Genomic DNA, 7,672 nt, shown 5'->3' with positions numbered 1-7,672 from the left:
AATTCTAAGAACTTATTTTACAAATGTGCTGTGGCCCAGAGCGGGCTGTGACTAGTTACTGGCTCCCTGGTACATTAACTGAAGGGCTGGGGCTCCACCAGACATTTGCACACAAGCCCTAAGTGAGTGAAGGGCAGGGCTAGGATTTGCACACAGGCAGTCTGACTCCAGAGCTGCAGCTCTCAATAGTATCCTACATGGCTTCCATTGACCATGCCGTTGTCATAATTTCAAAACACATGCCTGCTTCATTTTTTTCCCAAAAGGAGATGAAATAGCATTACAATGGGAAAGATTATTTCATTCAATGGATTCTTATAGCTCAAGAGAAAAAATGGCAATCTTAAGGGTTGCCATAGATGCTGTGATTAATCTGGAAATTTGGATTTGAGCTTCCTGGCCGCCAGGGTAAAAACTGAAACACTCTTACTATCAGAAAAGAGGAAGCAGATCAGTTCCTCCACAGGGACAAATATTTCCAGGAACAAATTCTGAAAGAAGCTTCTCACATGGGGCTTCCCGTCGGGACATGGTGTGACATCATAAAATCTTCTAAATCTTCTAAACAATTTGAAAACAAGAACAGATGGAGGATTTTCAGCATAAGCAGAGGGTAGGCACTGTGTCAGGCAACCTTGGAGATAACAGACTCGGGGACCCCAGCATATGGACTGCCTGTTAGCTAGAGCTCAGAAAAGCTAGAATTTTCTCTACATGTTTCGGTTCTTGACTAGATTTAATCTTTTGAGAATAGACAACTGTAGTTGGTCTAAGTACTGCCCGGGACAGGGTGGGGGGCTGCAGAGCCCCAGGCTATGGAAACTAGAGATGCTCCAAGAAGGGTAGTTCTGTCTGGAAAGGTGAGATGTCATGTACACATCCACTTATCAGATCTCTGTTAAAGGTCCCTTTGTGCCAGATGTTGCACTAGGTGGAGTGGAGACCAGTGAAATAAATAACACAGGATTCCGGCCAGGCGCAGTGGCTCACAGCTGTAATCCCAGCACTTTGGGAGGCCGAGGTGGGCGGATCACCTGAGGTCAGGAGTTCAAGACCAGCCTGGCCAACATGGGGAAACCACGTGTCTACTAAAAATACAAAAATTAGCAAGGCGTGGTGGCGCGTGCCTGTAATCCTGGCTACTCGGGAGGCTGAGGTGGGAGAATCACTGGAACCTGAGAGGCGGAGGTTGTAGTGAGCCAAGACCACGCCATTGGACTCCAGCCTAAGTGACAAGAGTGAAACTCCATCTCAAAAAAATAAAAATAAATAAAAAATAAAAAATAACAGGGTTCCTAACCTCAAAGAATTCAATCCCGAACAGAAAAAAAAAAAAACATATTTTTTGAGCAGCTACTATGTGTCAGGCATCAAGCTGAGTACTTTGCATCTGGTATTTCATTTATTATTTATTATTTCTTTCTTTTTTTTTTTTTTTGAAACAGAGTCTCACTCTGTCACCTAGGCTGCAGTACAGTGGTACAATCTCTGCTCACTGCAACCTCCACCTCCCAGGCTCAAGCAATTCTCATGCCTCAGCCTCCTGAGTAGCTGGGATTACAGGTGTGCACCTGTAATTAGCACACTTGGCTAATTTTTGTATTTTTAGTAAGAGATGGGGTTTTGTCATGTTGGCCAGGCTGGTCTCGAGCTCCTGAGCTCAAGTGATCTGCCCTCCTCGGCCTCCTAAAATGCTGGGATTACAGGAGACAGCCACCGCACCCAGCCCCACTTAATATTTCTAACAATCCTACATAATAAGCACAATTATTGCTACCCACAACATGCACCAGGCAGCAAACAAAGCCTCTCTGAAGGATAGCATCCCCAACTTAGGCACTCAAGATTGCCAAAGAATATACAGTTATCCCCTGGTATCCATGGGGAATTGGTTCCAGGACCACTACAGATACCAAAATCTGTGGATATTCAGGTCCCTTATCTTAAGTGATATAGTGGACTGGGCATGGTGGCTCACGCCTGTAATCCTAGCATTTTGGGAGGCCAACGTGAAAGGATGATTGAGCTCAGGGGCTCAAGACTAGACTGGACAACATCGTGAGACCCCCATCTCTAAAAAGAAATTAAAAATTAGCTGGATGTGGTGGTGTGCACCTGTGCCCCTGTAGTCCCAGCTATTTGGGAGGCTGAGGTGGGAGGATCACTTGAGCCTGGGAGGTAGAGGCTGCAGTGAGCAACTGGATTGTGCCACTGCACCTCAGCATGGGTGACAGAGTGAGACTCTGTCTCAAAACCAAACAAAACAAAAAGCCATAGTATTTGCATATAACCTACATACACCCTCTCATATACTTTAAATTGTCTCTAGGTTACTTATAATACCTAATACAATGTGTACATATCACTTTGTTCTGATGGATTCAAAATAGTACTTGGCACACAGCAAATTCAAGTTTTGGTTTTGGAGACTTAGTGGAATTTTTTTCCAAGTATTTTCCATCCTCGATGGGTTAAATCCAAGATGCAGAACCCACAGATACAGAGGACCAACTATACGTGTAAATCCACAATTAAAAAAAAAAAAACACCAATCGCACAAGAGACAATTCTTAGCAGAAACAATATACATTAGATACAGATCCCTAAGGATAACAGAAATTGTACTTATTATCATTACAGTAAATGAAATAACTATAATTGAAGTTTTTAAAGAAATAAAAAATGAAATCACAAAAGTGATCGTATCACAAGAGATAATTTTTTAAAAAAAGATCTGGAAAAGAACAGCATAGAACTTTTAGAAATGAAATAACTTGTTGAAACCAAAAATTCAACAAATGGGTTAAACAGCATTTTAGACACAGTTGGTGAGAGAGTGAGCTGGAAGATTAATCTGAAGACATTATACAATTTTCAGCACAGAGACAAGCAAATGGAAAACATGAAAGAGAGGTTAAAAGCAATAGCAGGTAGAACAAAAGTCCCAGAAAGAGGATAGAGAGAGAAAGAGGGAGAGGCAATATTTGAAGAGATAATGGCTGAGAACTTTCCAGAACTGATGAAAGGCATGACTTCACAGACACTGGGAACGTAATATACATCTAACAACATAAATAAAAGGAAATCCACAGCTAATCACAGTGTGGTGAAACTGCATAACACCAAAGACAGAGATCTTAAAAGCAACCACATAGAAAAGACATGCCTCCCACAAAGGAAGGATAATTAGATGACAGCACACCTCTCAAAAGCAACAGTGAAAGCCAGAAGACAGGGACGAGCTTCAAAGTTCTGGGAGAAAATAACTGTCAACCTAGAATTGTGAACTTAGCAAAACCATCTTCCAAAGCTGATGGTGAAATGGAAACCTCTGGATTTTTTTATTTCAGAGAAAGAAAAGTAAAAAGCATTTACCAACAACAAATCTTTACTGAAGAATGTGCTACAAGAAAAAGGGAAATTACCCCAGAAGGAAGGACTGGCATGCAGAAAAGAATAGTAAGCAAAGAAATTGACAAACAGATAAATCTTTACAAATATTATGTAAAATAATGACAAGAGGTGGGAACAGTAAGGAAATATTTCAAAAACTGCACCAAAAAGAGAGTATGTAAACCTGTAGAGGAAGATCACAGCCAAAGGGTTCAAAGGTCCTTCTATTATTTAGGAAGGTGGCTGAGATACTAATAACCTGAGACTTCTTTAGGTATGCAGGATAGAATTTCAAAAGCAATCAATAGAATCTATCTATCTCAATAGAAATATAGAAGCAATCTATCTATTTCAATAGAAATATACAAGTAGGGTATATAAATTCCAAATCAATAAAGGAGGTAGAAAAGGATAGAGTAAGAAAATAAACAAACTCAATAAATCCAAAGGAAGGAAGAACAAGTAGGAAGAGAAAGAATAGGAGGAGAGGGAATAGAATAAGAAAGATAACAAAAATAACTCAAGATGTATCTATAATCACAATAAACTAAAAGTCTATGTGCGCTATTTAAAATACATATTGTTAGAGTGGATTTTTAAAAATCCAGCTCTATGCTGCATGTGGTGGCATATCTAAAACACTGGAACATAAGGAGATAGATTGAAGGACCACACAAACACTAATCAAAAGAAACTGGAGGCCGAGTGCGGTGGCTTACACTAGTAATCCCAGCACTTTGGGAGGACGAGCTGGGAGAATTGCTTGAGGCCAGGAGTTTGAGGCCAGCCTGGGCAACATAGCAAGACCCCATCTCTACGATAAAAAATAATTAGCAGGCATAGTGGTGTGTGTCTATAGTTCCACCTACTCAGGAGACTGAGGTGGAAGGGTCACTTGAGCCAAGAAGTTCGAAGCTGCAGTAAGCGATGATCACGCGACTACACTCTAGCCTGGGTGACAGAGCGAGCGAGATCCTGTCGCTAAAAAAAAATTAAGAAATTTTTTAAAAAAGAAAGCTGGGAGAGCTACACTAAAATCAGAAGAAAAACAGTCTTTAAGATGCAAAGCATCTTAAAAGGGATAGAAAAGTTAGCTTTTTCTGGAAAACACAACAATTCTTAATCTACATGTAAAGTAGCCTCAAAAATTAGAAATCAGCAGTTGATAAGACTGCAGGGAAAATACAAAACTCACTCTCATGGAGAGAGATTTGAATACTCACATCTCCATAACTGGCAGGTCAAGCAGACAGAAAATTAGTCAAACAGGATTTGAATAATATATAACAAGCAAAGTGGAATGGAAGTTTATGGAACGCTGCATCTAGAGACTTAACTTCTCAAGCACACAGTTTTTAAAATGTTTTTTAATTTTTTTTTTCTTAGAGACAGAGTCTCATTATGTCGCTCAGGCTGGAGTAGAGTGGCACAATCATAAATCGCTGTAACCTTGAACCCTTGGGCTCAAGCAATCCTCCCACCTCAGCCTCTCGAGTGTCTGGGACTACAGGCACACACCACCATGCCCAGCTAATTTTTTTTTTTTTTTAGAGACAGGGTCTCACTATGTTTTTGTTTTTGTTTGTTTTTGAGACTGAGTCTCCCTCTGTCGCCCAGGCTGGAGTGCAATGGCGTGATCTTGGCTCACTGCAACCTCTGCCTCCTGGGTTCAAACAATTCTCCTGCCTCAGCCTTCCAAGTAGCTGGGATTACAGGCACACATCACCATGCCCGGCTCATTTTCACATTTTTAGTAGAGACGGGGTTTCGCCAGACTGGTCTCGAACTCCTGACCTCATGATCCGCCCACCTCAGCCTCCCAAAGTGCTGAGATTACAGGCATGAGCCACCATGCTTGGCCAAGGTCTCACTATGTTGCCCAGGCTGGTCTCAAACTCCTAGTCTCATGGGATTCTCCCACCTCAGCTTCCCAAAATACTGAGATTATAAAAATTATTTTAATTGACCATGTGCTAGGTTATAAAGCAAGACTCAATTCCAAAGAATCATCATCACACACATCATTTTCTCTAACTGTGCTGCATTTAAATTAGAACTCAGTGAGAAACAGATAAATTTAAAATTCACATACATTTGAAAAGTTTAAAGCTTTCTTCTGAGTAATTCATAAGTCAAAGAAATAACTATATATTTTAAGGCACTTAGAGCAGAATGATAATGAAAACAGTGCTTATTGGCCAGACGTGGTGGCTCATGCCTGTAATCCCAGCACTCTGGAAGGCCGAGGTGGGCAGATCACCTGAGGTTGGGAGTTTAAGACCAGCCTGACCAACATGGAGAAAACCTGTCTCTACTAAAAATACAAAATTAGCCGGGCATGGTGGCGGACACCTGTAATCCCAGCTACTCAGGAGGCTGAGGCAAGAGAATCAGTTGAACCCGGGAGGCAGAGGTTGCCGTGAGCTGAGATCACGCTACTGCACTGCAGCCTGGGCAATCACGGTGAAACTCCATCTCAAAAGACAAAAAAAAAAAAAAAAGACAGAAAGAGAGAAAGAAAACAGTGCTTATCAAAACAAAGAGAGCCAAAGCAGCACTTTTAATAAAATGTTGAACCTTGAAAGTTTAGCCCAAAAATTGATCAACGAAGCCCCAACTTAAGAGCTTATAAAAAGAACCATAAAATAAGTCCACAGGAAGTAATAATAAAGCTAAAAAGAAAAATTAATTACATCAAAGCAAAGATGCAGTAAAAAAAATGTACACACACAACAAAGTCAAAAATTGGTTTCTTGAAAAGGCTAATAAAAGACAGACCTCTGGCAAGATTGATGGAAAGTAAAAGACAGAAGTCACCAAAAACTCTTATTAAAAAATTTTGAGGCAACATATTTACAGATCCAGAAGATATTAGAAAGATAGAAAGTGAAATACTGTGATCAACTGTATATCAAGGCACAGACCATTCCAACTTAAAAAGCCCTTACAGAGAATAGAAAAAGACAGAGCACTCCCCAGCCCATTCCATGAGGACAGTATAACCTAGATTCCAAAATCTAACAAAGAGAGTGTGAGAAAGGAAAATTACAGGCCGATTTTACTCAGTAGCATAGACACCAAAGTCTTAAACAAGATAATAACAACTTGAATCCACCAGTACATAAAAATGACAGTATTTTATGGCTAAGTTGGGTGTACCCTAGAACTGCAAGGAAGTTTCAATATTATAAATCTATAAATGTACTCATCACATTAACAGACTACATGAGAAACACTAATTTTTTTCTTTTTAAAAGTTTTTTAAATTTTTTATTGTAAATTGACAACTTATAATTGTATATATTTATGGAGTACAAACTGATATTATGATTTATAAATATAACATGGAATAATTAAATCAAGCTAATTAACATATCCATCACCTCAAATACATATCATTTCTTGTAGTGAGAACATTGAAAATTTACTCTCTTAGCAATTTTGAAATGTGCAATACATTATTATTAACTGTCATTTGAATAGATGGAGATGTATATGTTTAATATTCATGATTTTTTTAAAAAACTCCTGGAAAACTAAGAATAGAAGGAAAAATTCTTTTTTTTTTCTTTTTGAGACAGTGTCTCACTCTGTCACCCAGCTGGAGTGCAGTGGCCTGATCACAGCTCACTGCAGCCTCCATCTCCTGGGCTCAAGCAATCCCCCCGCCTCAGCCTCCAGAGTGGGGGCTGGGACTACAGGCACACACCACCACATCCATCCAATTTTTTTATTTTTAGTAGAGATGAGGCATTGCTATATTGGCCAGGCTGGTCTTGAACTCCTGAACTCAACCTATCCTCCCACCTCAACCTCCCAAAGTGCTAGGATTACAGGCACCAGCCACCATGCCCAGCCTGAAACCTTTATTCTTAATGGGAAACATTATCGTTCCCTTTAAAATAACGAAAAGGCAAAGATGCTTACTACCGCTGCTTCCCTTCAAAGCCAGATTGGTAGTTCTAGCCAATGCAGTGAAACAAAAAAAAATGAAATAAAACATATAAAGGCTGGAAGGGGAAAAAATGTGCATCATTCATGGATTCTATGTTTATTTACCTAGAAAAGCCCAAAATCAGGCCGGGTGCGATGGCTCATGCCTGTAATCCCAGCACACTGGATCACCTGAGGTCAGGAGTTCGAGACCAGCCTGGCCAACATGGTGAAACCCCATCTCTATTAAAAATACAAAAATTAGCCGAACATGGTGGTGAGCGCCTGTAATCCCAGCTATTTGAGAGGCTGAGGCAGGAGAATCGCTTGAACCTAGGAGGCAGAG

This window comes from Mandrillus leucophaeus, unplaced genomic scaffold, assembly GCF_000951045.1.
Source record: "Mandrillus leucophaeus isolate KB7577 unplaced genomic scaffold, Mleu.le_1.0 Scaffold343, whole genome shotgun sequence".
Lineage (NCBI taxonomy): Eukaryota > Metazoa > Chordata > Mammalia > Primates > Cercopithecidae > Mandrillus > Mandrillus leucophaeus.
The sequence above is the reverse complement of the archived record's forward strand: the minus strand, read 5'-3'. Positions refer to the sequence as shown.